Raw genomic sequence first — 16,390 nt, 5'->3', positions numbered from 1 at the left:
TCAACAGAATCTCGCCAACTACAGGAAACTGACGAAATCACACAAACACACACTTAACAAACGCTCTCTTGATGTTCTTCATGTATGTACTCTTCAAAGAGTTTGTGTCACATTCTAAACATGACTCTTTAAATGTAAGAGTTGCGTATATAGGTCTTTATTAGTCTCTTGTAATTCTTATTCGAGTTCTGTGTTCGTCTCTTAATGCTTGCTTTTGGAACGGACGTATCTCCACCTCTGTAGGGCCCACTTTCACATTTGTATCTATGTATATAAGGCATTTTGAAAAAAAAAAAATCTTTTTCATCCTCTGTAAATCTCTTGTGAGACAAGAAAAATAACATCGCTGAAACCCTAAAAATGTCCACAAATAAACACACAAACTTTATATATATATATATATATATATATATATATATATATATATATTGCTACTTTGCTAGTGTAAAAGATAGAAAAAAGTTTTAAAATTCTTCAGACTGTCTTCGGCGCATTGGGCTGCAATGTCTTTATAGAAATCGGTCTACAGCCTCTTCTCAGCTGGTTTTCACTTGTCCTGAGGTCCTCCATGAATGTGCGGCGCCATGTAATACGAAGACATCCCAGCTTGCGTTTTCCTCGTTGTGGTCTCCACGTTTTTCTTGGGGCGCGCGATTCATTCTGACGGAGAACTTTTCCCTCAAACCTCTTCCCGACTTATTTCCGTGAGCCTCCATGAGAGCATAAGGCCGCAACCACGCCTCTCCACCGAACTTGGTTCTGGGCAGCTTTCTTCAACTGCTTCCATGTATCATTCTAGTAGCCTTAACGTCGCTCATGAACGATCTTTTTCAAGTTTGCTTGGACCTACCACTTTCCTCATTCCTTGCGAATTCCATTTGTGCCTGTCTTGGTAGTCTTGGTTTTCGCAAGGTTTCGTCCTATCCAGCTATTTGTTCGCTTTTTACTATTCTGGGCTTTAAGGGTTTTGCTTGATACTGTCCCACTAGTTGAAAGTAGATCTCTCTTTTCTGGCCACCTACTTTCCAATATCCGGCGTAAGCATCTGTAAACAAAGTTTGTCCATATTTGTTTTCGTGACTCAATGGTCTGGTTTCATACCCTGAACGCTGCCATCACCCCTCATCCTGCGGGAGGTTCGAACTATGAAGTAGATTATCTTTAACTCCGAAGGAACATCCAAAAACGTGTAAAACATTTTACAAACATTTAAAAAAAAAATGAATGGCTGGACTTATGCTATAAGCAGTGTCTCTGTATTATCTGCGTGGCCACTTTTAAGATATTATATGTATTGCAATGTATTGTACAGTATAATCTGTATCTACTGTTTAACCGTACAATGGCTATTAAAAACGAATGACAGTGTCACATTACTGGACGACCAAAAACAACAACAAAAAAAAAAAAAAAAAGCAAAAAAAAAAAAAAAAAAAAAACCTTTTAGCGATCCCTGAAATCCCATGGTGCTATTGATCCTCTATTGTTTTATTTCTCCCTTAACGACCAGGCTCCATTGCCTTTTAACTCCCACTAATTAAACGAGCCTTTTAGAGCCACTGTTTGAACGTCGTCTGATATAGCCCGAGAGTTGGGTGTTAGATTCATAGTGAGTAATTGTAGATTTCATTTCGTCGAGGTTTACTTAGACGGTTTGTGTGTGTTTGTGTGTCTGTGTGTGTGTTTAACTATAGTTTGTCTATTGAAAGTTTACATTTGCTACTGAGTTAGTGGGAATATATGCACAATTAAATTGAACTACTAGCACCAGTATGTAGAGCTAGTATCAGATAAGAGTGTTGGCACAAAGGTTGTTTTTCTATTGTCCGTCATTAGGTTTAATTTCGCTTGTGTGCAATTTGAGAAATAATACGTTGTGTACGCTCTCTATTCTGATAGTATTAGGTTAACACTGTACATGTCAGAATTAACAGTTCAAACATGAAAATACACGAGACACATTTCAAGTTACTAGAACTAGTTGACGGAAAGAACATTTTTTGAGTTACTAATGGATCGCTTTTGGGAAAAATCTAGTTCTATTTAATTGGTGAATTATATGTTTATTTATACGTGATGCTGACTTGTGTCCTTGTGATGTTTTGACTTTTTATCTTTGTGATGTTGTGACTTTTTATCTTTGTGATGTGATGAGACTTGCATCTTTGTGATGTTGTGACTTTTTATCTTTGTGATGTTTTGACTTTTTATCTTTGTGATGTGATGAGACTTGCATGTTTGTGATGTTGTGACTTTTTATCTTTGTGATGTTGTGACTTTTTATCTTTGTGATGTTGTGACTTTTTATCTTTGTGATGTTGTGACTTTTTATCTTTGTGATGTTTTGAGTTTTTATCTTTGTGATGTTTTGACTTTTTATCTTTGTGATGTTGTGACTTTTATCTTTGTGATGTTGTGACTTTTTATCTTTGTGATGTTTTGACTTTTTATTTTTGTGATGTGATGAGACTTGCATCTTTGTGATGTTGTGACTTTTTATCTTTGTGATGTGACTTTTTATCTTTGTGATGTTGTGACTTTTTATCTTTGTGATGTGATGAGACTTGCATCTTTGTGATGTTGTGACTTTTTATCTTTGTGATGTTGTGACTTTTATCTTTGTGATGTGATGATGACTTGTATCTTTGTAATGTTGTGACTTTTATCTTTGTGATGTGATGGTGACTTGTATATTTGTAATGTTGTGACTTGTATCTTTGTGATGTGATGGTGACTTGCATACCGTCTTTTAATTTTTATTTAAAAAGGCTTTTTGCTTAAACTTATCTACAAAATTTTTTAAAAGCCATTTTAATGATTGTAGTCTTGGCTAGCACTGATGTTCAATAGAGAAGTCTAAAAGAGAGAGAAGTTTATTTTCTTCATTCTCCTGATTATAGAATGGATTGTCTGTAGATTTCTATGTTCACTTGTAGAACAAGAAAACTTAATAAACAATATTTCTATATTTTGGAAGCGTGGTCGAGAGGCTAAGTACGCTTGAACTTGGCTTGGCTAAGGGGGCTCAAGGTTCGACGCCAAATTCGGGCAGAGTTATGTTTACTGAGCGCCTAATGGCAGCACGGAAAACATTCTCTCAGAAACACCCCTCCACACACACACACACACACACACACACACTCACTGGTCCACAAATGAGATTGAACCATAGCGCTCTGAGCATGCTATAAGCATGAAGTAGCGCTATATAAAAGCTATAGTTTAATTTTTAACAATTTTATTCTCTCTAACGTATGTAATCCGTATGTATACTTATCTTCTACTGACCTTATATATCTTCACTACCGTATTTGTATGACTAGAGTTGTACCCGTGATGGTCCGCTTATTGAAGTCCTCCCTCCCCCCCCCCCAACCCTGCTTTTCAAAGCATAAATCAACCCGTCCCTTAGTTAAAGTGATGTAACGGGTTAACATGCCTTCAGAGATGACGTGAGTAAACCCGGGCCCAACACTAAACACATGCTAGCCTATTGATTGTAGAGCTCCATTTACTCGGCCTAACGCTAAACACATGCTAGTCTATTGATTGTAGAGCTGTATCTACTTAACACCACCTAGCTCACTGTCCGTAGAATTTCATTCCAGTCATCTATAGCACTTGACTTATTCGATCTCTGTAATGATGGTGAAGTGTAATCACGTGTCTTCTCTGTGATGTTTGAATCTCACACTCTTGAAAAAAAAAAGAATATTATAGTTATTATTTCTATCAACGACGCTCAATATTAGTATTATTAGGTGTAGGTTTACAATTACAGTATAAATGAGGAGTATAAAATTTAATCGATTGCTTCCCTTTTAGTAGAGTATGGTAGATATTGTAGTTATAGTCTATATGCATGTGCATGCTTATTTTAAAATCAACAAATGCAAGAAGCTTTTTTTATTATTGTAGTGCAAAGACAATTTTACTTTTAGTCTTGAAATGAGTACAATGAATTAAATGGTCAAACGATGTAAGAATTTGTGGATGATACATTTTCAAAGCCGTACACTTAATTTAATTCTACAAAACAGAATAGTGTATTTGCTTTCATTTTCTGACGTCTTTCACAGTACCATTCGGCCTAAAAAACAAATTCAGTTTGGCTATCGGTTTTGAAAAGAAAAACATATTTGGATTGTATCCCTTGATAATTTGTTTTTGTTGTCCTATTTTTCCTCAGAGAATTTCTTCTCATTTATAATTGATACTAATGCAGATTTAATTTATTTAAATCGATAAAGGAATCATTGCATATGAAATATTTTTGACGTGTGAAAAAACAAACATACCCAGATGACCGACGCTTCCATGAAGGACTAACAGTCAAAGCTCACCTTCGTTTCAGCGAGATAGTGCGCGAAATTGGGTTTTTAAAGAAAAACGCAAATTCATATGATACTACTTTATTAAAAATTCTTGATAAATTATTTCCGTCAAGATTCAAAACCCTGAAAAAACAACAACACTTTCAGATGGATAGGCTGACTCAGAGACACACAATAGCATTGTTAATATTTTATTGGCACTGTTTTAAAACTACAACTATTGTTCGCTGCCTGGAAAGCTGTCTGCATTCATAATAAATTTATAAGTAAGATGTCCTCATTTTGTCAATAATAATGAACATTTTATCCACGACTCATATACATGATATTAGTATATAGTGATCCCATCTCTTTCGCAATCCTTTATTTTTCCCTATCCAATGGGATCTCTTATAGTATCGTAGCCAATATTAATTAACAATACTTAACCAGTTAAGCATTACTTCCTGCGCTTGAAAAAAGAATCGTTATAATTGAACAAAAGTCTCATGGCTGAAATGTAAGCTACAATATAACGTTTTCAGTATGGATCTAGATTCTAGAGTTACACATTGTGCTATCTTTTTTTTTTTTTTCCAAAGCTTATATCAACTCACTCTGTCTGTCTGTCTGTCTGCTAAAAAAGTTTGAGCACGTTTTTTCTCACACACCGCATTCAAGTTGAAACTTTGCACAAATATTCATTGGCGAAGACAACACGTGAATCAATAAAAAACACTAACCAATTAGTCAATTAATTACTGGTAATTAATTATTTTCTTTGCTACCAACGAGGGAAAGTAATCCTTCTGTATTCGCAGATGTGGCTAAATATGTGGGGTTTTGTCCCCTTATTTTTATTTGGCCATGTTTGAACCATGGATACGTTTTAGTTTGTTTTTCTATGTCTTCATAAAGAAATCCAATGTGTTTATCTTAACTCGTTACTATTGAGTCGCTGACTGAATAATTTCCAGACGTTTACATCTGTCGCTTTATTTATTTATTTATTGGGTGTGTTAGGCGCAAATGACTTACATTATATCGAAGTATCTTATTTAAAAATATTTTTAGGTGAACATTACTAGTTGGCAGTATAGCAAATATTTAATTAGTAAATAAAAAAAAATGTCCTAGAAACATGTTCAGGACATGCACTGGGTGCACCTCCTCTGTGTGTGTGTGTGTGTGTGTGTACTAGCTGCCAACTCTAAGGTATGGGTATCGACTTGTTTTCTATACCAGCCCACAATAGGGACAGCTCTCAGTCGAGTAAATGTTGCTTGATAATATATGGACTGAAGTATGAGGCGGATAATGTTTCCCCTCTTGTGTGCGTGTTGACACAGTGTGTGTGTGTGTGTGTAGTTGAGTCCGTGTGTGTGTACTGTGGTAATGCTAGGTATCGAGCCTATCGATTATATTGTTGACTGCTGTTCCCTGTCCGAGCCGAACCAAGCTGTCTACACACCCTCACTTCTTATCCTTCTCTACACAAAGACTTCTAATCTATTCTCAAGTAGAAAATCAAAAACTAGCACTGTGTATACACCAATCTGTATTCAGTACAGAGTACAGAAAGAGTAAATAAGGAGTAACTATACCTTACCATGCCATTAAATCGTGGTGAAACCCAGGGGTTTCGGGTTCGAATCTCGGTGAAGACTGGGCTTTATAATTTCGGGATTTCGGGCCCCTGAGTCCACCTCTAATATGTACCTAATTTTAGCAGAGGAAAAGTAGAGACGGCTGGTCGTTGTGCTGGCCACATGGCGTCCTCGTTGACCGTGGGGTACAGAAACAGATGACCTTTTTATCATCCGCCCCATAGATCTCAAGATCAGAAAGGCAAAGGGGTGTTTTACTTTTTACTATGCCATTAAATGATTTTCTCTTACTTTTGGAATCGTACGATAATACTGGTGACAGGGCCGGTCCTACAGATTGCGGGGCCCTATGCGAAACAAATTGCGCGGGGCCTAGTCTAGGTAGGGATTATGACAATAAGTGAAAATTAAGATTTTTTAAATTAGAAAATAAATTTGTCTTTGCATTTTATTCATACTTTACTAAGTACAAAATCACTGAGATGTTAACATCTACAAAAGAAAGTAGTTTTCCAACCAAAAGCCGATGAACACTCAGATCTGCTTTTTAGATTTACTATCGACTAGCAAAATATCGCTTTTTTTTTTAAGAGGTCGAGACGGTCGAGATAGATTTAGATCTATATTTGTATGCCAGTGACTATTAAAGTAAATTAAGTCTTTGAACTTCTTGTTAAAATTCGCCTTATTATTACATTTTTATTAAATGAAAGCTGACAAAACAGTTGTTTTTTTTTATAGCGAGTAGGATTGGCGTTTTCCATATTGAATGAAACCCCGAAATAACAATTTTGACTGTTTTTAAGGAGATTTGCTTCAGTTTTCAGAAGATTTTAATAATTTCAGATTTTCATGACTTTTTTTCGTATATTTTGCATTTTCAAGAGAATTCTATGAATCCTTTAGTAATAAGTGACAATGGTTTAATTTAATAATTTACACCTAGATTTCGCTCGGGGCCTATGAAAGTGCGGGGCTCACTGCGGCCGCCTTGGTTGCAGTAGTCTAAGACCGACCCTGACTGGTGACGTTATGTCTGATATTCACGAGTCAAACCTGTTGATTAAAACAAACATATTAGTTAATTCTATTGTTATACGCGCATTGCTAAATTTATCCCTTATAATTCTCTCTACAAACGAACGCATTTCTAATATAACATATACGCGTCTTTTCAATTATCGCAACTTAAAAAGTGATTGCTAAGATTATAGCATACAGATCTTCTACCTTGTTAATTGGTTGACATTAGATTACAACCAATTACACAGGAAGCCATAGCCGTAGCTTTTGGAAGATCTCTGAAGTCATTGGGCGAGTGTCATATGTGGGGTCAATTTATCATGCTTTGTACTTGCTCTGCTACTACTGACTGTTATATATTGAGTAACACCACACTGTATTTCAGTATATAGCGTAATAGTTATAGTAGAAAGGGTGGCAGAGGCCCCGCATATTTGGTGGCAAAAAAAAAATCAAAAAAATCTTCATATCTCGGGACCTTGGGTGATTACCCCCTGTTAGATATTTTTGCTTTCAACGAGTCAGGAAATATACCTCTATGTGACATCACTCACTTTCTTAGTACCTTTGAGGAAAACCACAAATTATCTTAGTACCTTTTAGGAACACAACAAACTATCTTTGTACCTTTGATGAGCACCACAAACTATCTTAGTATCTTTTAGGAACACAACAAACTAACTTAGTATCTTTTAGGAACACAACAAACTATCTTAGTATCTTTTAGGAACACAACAAACTATCTTAGTATCTTTTAGGAACACAACAAACTATCTTAGTATCTTTTAGGAACACAACAAACTATCTTAGTATCTTTTAGGAACACAACAAACTATCTTAGTATCTTTTAGGAACACAACAAACTATCTTTGTACCTTTGGGTAAAATGACTTTTGAGCCTCTTGTGTCATGAACCTATACGGCTCCCATAGATGGTCTTGCTGTTTTTCGACCTTAGCTTGATTTATATCCCTGTCTCTTGCATAACGCAGGCTGTATTGCCCAGTTATGAAGATATACATAGATCTTTAAATATCTTACTTTAAAGCGAAATCCTTATAGGGAGGCGTTAAATATTTTCCATAGTACACTATCTTTGAATTTAAAGATCATGTAATCTTGCAGAATTGTACGTGGATTCGAAGATTCAACTTTGACCCACACATTTTATCAGAATAAGTGAATCTATTATCTTATGGGAGACGATTTAAGTTTTTTTTTTTTTTTTTTTTTGGGGGGGGGGGAAGATCTCAAAGATGTGTGAGGTGGTTTTTGTAAGAACACGCAAAGTATTTTTTTTTTAATTCTTAAACCGAATATCCTTTTTGTGCCCTTTTGGGGCTGTGAACCTGTGTCATGTTATACAGAATAGACCATGTGCATTTTATGTCTCCAAAATGACAAAACAATATCTCATATTTTTGTCATGGGTGGGAATTCATAATTTTTTCCCCCATTTTTTTTTTACAATGCTCATTCTGCCTGTCTGGTAAAAAGTTTGCACACGTTATTTCTCCCACACCCAATGTCGGATCAAGTTGAAACTTTGCACAATTATTCATTGGCAAAAAAAAAAAACAATACATGAATCAATAAAAAAATAATCAATTAGTTAATTAATTACTTGTAGTAAAAATGTTTTTGATACAGATGTTCATAATTCAGCAATAAAGCTAAATATGTAGGGTTTTGTCCACTTAGATAATTGCACACATTATTTCTCTCAAACCTTTTCTCTGATCAAGTTAAAACTTTCAACAATTATTTATTGTATCTCACAAAATACGAATCATTTAACAATTAACCATTTAGTCAATTAATTATTGGTAATTTATTTGTTTGATATCGATTACGGAAGATAACTTCTCCGTTATTGAGATATATAGTTATAAATGCGGAGTTATTCCACCTTTCAAAAAGTATTATTACAATAGTTCTCCTCTTGCTTTACTAATCTTGCTAATCGCCGTTAAACTAGTGGTTTGGGGGGGGGGGCACAGGATTCAACCTTTTCAAACTAGTTGTTTGAAAGGGGGGGGGACTTCAGGATTCAACCTTTTTAAACTAGTTGTTTGGGGGGGGGGTTGACTGTGACTACAGGATTCCAACCTTTATTTGCCCATTATATTTACTTTCCATTATGATTTATATTTCGTGGCAATACCCTCTTCGAAACCTTCAGTTTGCTTCGTTATCTAAACATGCCTTGATCCATGGCAACACTTCAGACGCCTTTCATTGGGTTCTTTGAGAAGAATGTCCACGATAGAACTATTCCGTGGATACACCCTTCAGACCTTTCATTTGCCTTTTTTCATTCACCATGCCCATGAAAGAGTCATTCCGTGGCAACACATTGCTCAGTGCCCATATGTTTTCTACCAAACTCTAGTTGGAATTATTCCGGTTGTCACTCCACTGGGAATTATTTACACTCGCGGAAAGGGACTGGGGGCGGTGGGTGGTGGCTCAGGAAACGAGAAGCTAACAATACGTATAGAGCCTTTGTATGATAACATTTATTATCTTTGTATTCCTTTCCAGGACCGTGTGTGTGTGTACGTGTGTGTACGTGTGTATGGGTCCTGTGATTATGTGTGTATGTGTTTAGGTCCTATGATGACTCATTGTTTGAACAAATATAAGTTTATATCAGAAAGTCTTCGCTCAGATGGAATGATTTCAATACAACTAGATCTGTTATTGCCACGAAGAAGTATTTTAACGAACTTACAGTACAACGAACTTTCAACGCTTGACAGTTCAAAGTGATACATACATACACTTTTTAGTTGTTACTTTTAAGGGTCAAAGTAGAAAACAATTTATCTTTCTGCCCCTCCCCCCAAAGTTATGCAATAGAATCTAGAATGTACTTATTGAATACAAGAAGCACGTAGATATAATTAAAAAGAACACAGTTGCATATCATAATAAACAGATATTCTAATTTGATCAGGGTGACACCAATAGTAAATCATTAAACTTAGAGACACTTCAAGATAGAAGAATGAAAAGTAAATAGCAATAGAATCTAGAATGTACTTATTGAATACAAGAAGCACGTAGATATAATTATTCATTCTTCATTTCAACGGAAGTAGGTCAGTCGCCATTGTTACAGTACATAAGAAAATAATTTTCTCTCACAAGAAACTTTAACAAAAAAAAACAACAACAAATGTTTATGTGTATGTTTGTTTGCTCTTAAACAGTGTATTTACTTTATATCATACTCATGAAAACGAGGCTTGCTTTTGGTCGATCAAGTGCATTGGCGTGATCTAGTCCTCATTTCTGTTATTTCAATCACAGCACGCCCAGCCGCCGAGACTTGATTTGGTTAACAGTCCACGATAACACTTGTATGCATAGACTAAACTCTCTTTAGAAATCTTTGTTGATGCTAATTATTCGTAGATCTAGATCTATCATCACAACGGCTTTGTCTGCACGAGATGCGGAAAAATGTGTAGGTCGCAACTGGGTTTGCATAGTCACGTGAAACACTGCACTCAACCTCTTCGCAATCGAAGACATTACCCATAGACCCATATAATATATCTATAGGTCTGTGACATTACCATTATTATTATTAATGGCCAAAGTCGTAAATAGTAAGCAATTGTTTCAACTTGCATAATACATTTTGCTTTTAAGAAGAACACAGTTGCACATCATAACAAACAGATATTCTAATTTGATTAGAGTAACACCATTAGTAAATCATTAAACTTAGAGACACTTCAGGATAGCAGAATAAAAAGTAAAGTAGCTCTAATACATAAAACACTCAACCAGAACGTACAAATATAAAAAAAAAACAACTAATGAAATACTCAGAAAGACACAAAGATAGATGCACATTTCTTATTCCATATGCTAGAACAAATTCATACAAGTGAGTCTGGTGTGAATGTACACTTTGGTTTCTTATAGTTATAATGTTTTTTGTTTGGTGTAATGCACAAATTGTAAGACAAATTTCCTTACGGATAATAAAGATTATTATTATTATGTTAGAAATGAACGAGTAGTCATTCTCTGGCGCTGCCAGGGTCGAGTTTCGCTAAAGAGAAACAAAATTCATCGTAGTCCCTTTAACAGTTTCCACTGAGGAATTTTCTGGTGATGTGGCAGGTCTGCAGCAGTACCGCCTTCTGACAGGCAACGAAGATGTTCCTAGGAATGTTAAGGGCCTTGAAGGTGTCTGTGAGGTCAGTTGTTATTATCCCCTCGGTTGATATAACAATGGGGTATATTGTTATTTTGGACAATTTCCATAGACGCTTAATCTCCAAGCCTAGGTTCCCATATTTTCTTTGTTTTTCTATCTCAGTTTTTCTTAAATTATGAGACAGTGGTACGGCGATATCGATAATGGTAGCGGTTTTTTCTTTTTTATCGATGAACAGCAGATCCGGGCGATTGAAATCTACCGTTTTGTCGGTCAGAATAGGCCTATCCCAGTACAGCAGATGTTCAGTAGACTTGCGATTATTATTATTATTATTATTATTATTATTGTTCTTCCCTAGTGCCATTAGAGAATGGAATGGGTTGCCTGAATCAGTCACGAAAACCAACGATTTTGCAGAGCTTAATTCCTTGATTAACATGCATGACTAGATTGCCAGATGAAATGCGTATGACATAATTATCTTATTATTTGAAGTAACGTCTGTAGTATATAAGATAAGATAAAGTTGATTTTGTATGAAATATATGGTCTTCTTGTGTAATCTATATCAATTTCCTCTGCGAGTGCTCGTAGAAGAACGTATTCACGCCGTCTGTGTTGTTCCATTCAAAACTGCATTTCATACTGGCCTGTGTGAAATCGCATCATCAAAATTGTGAATAGGCTAATCACTTATGTTTTTACTCGTATCAGGAAATGACTACTTGACCGAATTGTCTATTGATGTTGTCTGCTGTGGACACGCAGACACAAAGTTGCCAGGTTTTTTAGGAAAATGCGGTAAGAAAATCAAGAAAAAAAAGGATGTTCTACATTTACTTAGAATTTCAATGGAGTTAGGCCTGAAACTATTTTGTCATTAACAGTAAAGATTCCTAATAATTATGTAACTAAGATATTAATAAATAGACCGTCTATTCATTGTAAGTTTGTAGCCTCCCCTTATATTAGATGACTTTACAATGACATAGGAACACGCGTAGGACGTAATCATTTTTTTTAAAGTAACGTCTGTATGTAATAAGATAAGATCGAAGATATTGATTTTTGTAGTCTAAAGATAGAGGCATGCAAATATCTCATACCAGATATCTGCATAAGAGTCTCTAGGTAACAGAGGTATAGAACAGATTAGTAACTACTTCAGCGAAATGATTAGTAATTACTTCAGCGAAATACAAATATCTTTTGGCATAATCTGAATAAAACGAAATTCCTTGGCCGGTCTGTAGCTTTGTTAAGAAATGAAGATATCATACGGCCTAATATTTTTACAAAACTTATTCACTCAGTCAGTCCTGGCAAAAAAAATAAAATTGAACACATTATTTCTCCTACACCCATTCTCGGATCAAGTTGAAACTTTGCACAATTGGCAAAGACAATACGAATCAATGAGAAAAAACAAAAACAATAAGTCAATTAATGGTAAATAATTATATTCTATGATGCCACAACGGAAATCAATCCTTCAGTGTTCATAGATATGGCTAGATATGTAGTATCCCCCCCTACCTTTATATAGTTGTTCACCTTATTTCTCCCGCACCCATTCTCGGAGCAAGATGAAACTTTAAATAATTACTTATTGTACCTAAAAAAATCACGAATCAATTAAAAATCAATCTATAAATCAATTCATTATTGACAATTATTTTTTTGTCGAACAAGCGAAATAACTTCTACATCATTGAGATATGTAGTTGTGTGTTGTTCTTTATCTTAGATACGATTTTTTTTTAACTTTTTTTTTTTAAATTTTGCTTGTTTTAAAAGTCGGGCCGAAATTTGTCATCACTAGAAATCAATAGACTAGAAATTTAAAATCGATAATTTTTTGAATTTTTACTTGGGCACACCCACACCATTTTTTTTTTTTTTACAATAGTAATGAGGGGCTAGGAATGGTATGGTTAAAGTACTTTTATCATACACGATGTCAGCCTAAAGGAGCATTCTTTGTATGGAGAATGAAGTATATTGTGGTCTGTAAACAGCTAGGAACTCTCTATTGTTGACTCTGTGTTATCAGTCGTTTCATCAACTTATGTAAATGTCCTGTGTAGACGCTAGATGTACACATCTTGATCGAGGGTTCACTACACAGGGATATAGTATTTTTTTTAGGGTCGTGTCACTTATAACCGAATCGTTCTGTTGCAATTGGCGGGATCGAGATCAGTAAGGGTCCCCTGATCCCACGGGATCACAGTTCCATGGATAAAGGCACACCATTTAAAGGAGGGGGGGGGGCGGGTTGAGAAATAAATGGGTCACTGACACGAACGGATGGACGCGTCTGCACACGACATTGTGGTATGGGAAAAGGGGGCGGGATCTTTGGCGTGTCTCCTCTTGTTATTGAACTGGCCAAGTTCCTTTTATTCTCTCCCCTTGTTTTAACGTCTGCTCCCCTCATCTTGACTCCACCAATAATGTATTTATTTATATTCGCCACCTTGGCTGTTAAATATAGAATCCAGCAGTGGCGACACACATTTTACAAATGCAATTTTACCAGGGGCATTAACTTTGGATTCGTGTATGTGTAGTATGCCAGTGGTTGTCATTAGGGCACCACCGTGTCTGTTTTTCCTAGGGTCTCATTTGTGAAAAGCTAATCGCACAGTCTTACATTTAGTGACGCATATCTTTTTTTATAGGCTCCTACTCTTCCTCTGTCCTACTACCCCCCCCCCTTTTTTTTTCTATTTCTCTCTTCTTCATTGTCTCTCTCTCACTTCTCAGATCACTTTTTGATGAAGTTTATAGATCTATTCATTGAGCATGTGTACTCTTGCTTTGATTGTGTATATGCCTGTCTATACAACAATTTTGTAGTCCTCTAGATAAAATAATTGTATATCTGGAATAAATTCGGTGACGGCGTGTGTGCATATTTCTCTTTACATGTTGTTCATTTTCACCATCCAGCGAATCTCTTGGTCGGTTAGACACTTGTTGGTCACCTTTAGTTTGAAAGCAAATAGCAAGTCAATTTTTCCCCCGACTATCTAATTTCGAAGCACCTGTTAGGAAATCGGTGATTGAACTAGAATGAAATACCGAGCTCAGCCGCTGTCAGCTGACTCAGCTCTATAGAATGCCCCCTTTTCATACCTTGCGATCTTTAGGGCAGATGATGTCATGGTCATATGTTTCTATTGCCGACGGTTAACGAGAGTGTTATGTGGCAAGCACAATGACGAGACGCATTTTATTCCCCCCCCCCCCAAAAAAAAAAAACACTAATGACTGGTACCTTTTAAAGTTGGGTGGATTGGAAAAAAATCCCGAAGTTCAAAATGCCAGTTTTCACCGAGATTCAAACCCAAGAGTCCTCGGTTCGGAAGCCAAGCGTTCTACCACTCAAGCACCACGACCCTGGTGTAACCAGGCACTTCAACACCTTGTCCTTGTAGGAATTGTATTCTAATTATGTTAAGTCATACTCTGTTTGTGGCGCTACACGTCGTCTGGGAAGTCAGCCTGTATATGGGGTGCAGTCAAATGCTGTCACTTTTAAGTCGAGGAAGTCACGGGGGTGGGGGTGGGGGGTGACTATTGGCAGTAGCGCTGGGAACGCATCGAGGACCGCAGTTCCGCATGACTGACTGTCACGCTGATTGATTAACTTTGTGTGACGCTCTCTATTTTTTTTTAAGTCCGCCTTGCGTCGCCACATTTGATTTACTATCGCAACACATCTACATTATATAGAGTCAGTCCCCATTTAGCGCTGGCTATATATATGTGTCTGTGTAGCAGTAGATCGCTGGCTAAACATCTAGACACATATACATGTGTGTAGCAGTAGATTGCTAACGTCATAGATTATAACTGAACACTTCTATGACAATGGTGTAAACGTGGCCTCTATTTGTCTACAGTTGAATGCAACCAAGCTCTTGGCTTACATACAAGAAACAGGAACAAATGCTCTGCAATCTTCTCGTGAGATCCGATGGATTTAATTCAAGAAATCTTTGGATTTTATAAAGACTACTTACGTTTTTAGTGTTGAGGTAAGTGAGATAGACACACACACACACACACACACACACACACACATATATATATATATATATATATATATATATATATATATATATATATATATATATATATATATATATATATATATATATATATATATATTGTTCCGTATTTCTGAATCTTCTGGCTAGAAGTATTAGTAGGCACACAAATAAAAACACTGCAAAGAACTTGACGACTAAACTTTCAGCTTCATATAACTTTAATGACTATTAACTCTAACATTAATGTAACATGTAGCGTAGAAGACTGTACAATATCTGTCAGTTTACAGTTAGCTATACTTCGTTGCACTGCATCTCTTCACTTCGTTGCACTTCATCTCTTCTCAACTTCTTCGAGCCGTATTCCACAGAACAGACCAACGACACACTTCCCAGTGTCGCTCCAGGTCTCCCAAGGCAGAACCAAGTCGTACTCAAGTCTACCGAATCAGAGCCGTACACGTCTTACATCGACTGTATCGACTGTAACGGCTCAAGTCCACTGTAGTACGCTGTATAGACTTTAACGACAGTAGTCCACTCCAGTTAACTCTACCCTAGTTAACTTGCATCGAGTCGTACACATTTCTCTTCCACAGAGCCGCACACGTCTTACATAGTCTGTATCGACTGTAACGGCTCACTGACGACTCCATACGACTGACTTTCACATTAACTTTCTGGCTTATATAGAGTCCCTAATCGCTTCTCCAAAGTTGCACAAACACTCCTAGTATTCTCTGGAATAACATGTCAGGAAACGTCACATCCTGTCTTTATTTATACACGTAGATTCCAGAAAACACTCGCTGCAGTGTCATCAAGTCGGGGTCACACGTAGTGACCTTTATCTGTCACTGTTCATTAGTAACTGTCCCCCTACTTAGATCTGTTCGTCCCCTGGAACAACACGTGTGGACACGTCACATCCTGTCTTTGTTTGTACATGTAGATTCCAGGGAACACTAGCTGCTGTGTCATCTCGCCGGGGTCATACGTTGACCTCTACCTATCACTGTTCATTTGTAACACTGCCCCCTTCTTAGATCTGTTCGTCTCGAACAGATTCTACTTCATCACGATACTGATGAAATCGATCGACGATCAAGTAGGAAGCTTTGGTGGTTGCCCCCTTCTCAGAGATGTTCTTTCAATCTGGCAGTTGTCCATCTTCTTTCCATAGAAGAATGGGAGCCAAATCCTCAT

At 36.6% G+C, this 16,390-nt stretch overlaps 1 protein-coding gene across 5 annotated transcripts in view; it reads left to right on the top strand.

Moving 5' to 3' along the window:
- LOC106075360 (uncharacterized) overlaps positions 1-16,390 on the top strand; it is a 70,392-nt gene that overhangs the window by 11,110 nt on the left and 42,892 nt on the right. For 3 of the 5 annotated variants that reach the window (XM_056026017.1, XM_056026016.1, XM_056026018.1), the window contains exon 2: positions 15,035-15,169. The exons of 1 other annotated variant lie outside the window; for it this stretch is intronic. The gene's annotated coding sequence lies outside the window, so the exon portion shown is untranslated. Of the gene's footprint in view, positions 1-11,902; positions 11,925-15,034; positions 15,170-16,390 lie in introns of those variants that run through there. One more of the 5 variants, XM_056026019.1, reaches the window with a different exon arrangement.

The sequence above is a fragment of the Biomphalaria glabrata genome, chromosome 4 (genome assembly GCF_947242115.1).
Source record: "Biomphalaria glabrata chromosome 4, xgBioGlab47.1, whole genome shotgun sequence".
NCBI lineage: Eukaryota > Metazoa > Mollusca > Gastropoda > Planorbidae > Biomphalaria > Biomphalaria glabrata.
This window is presented reverse-complemented; position numbering and strand designations above follow the sequence as displayed.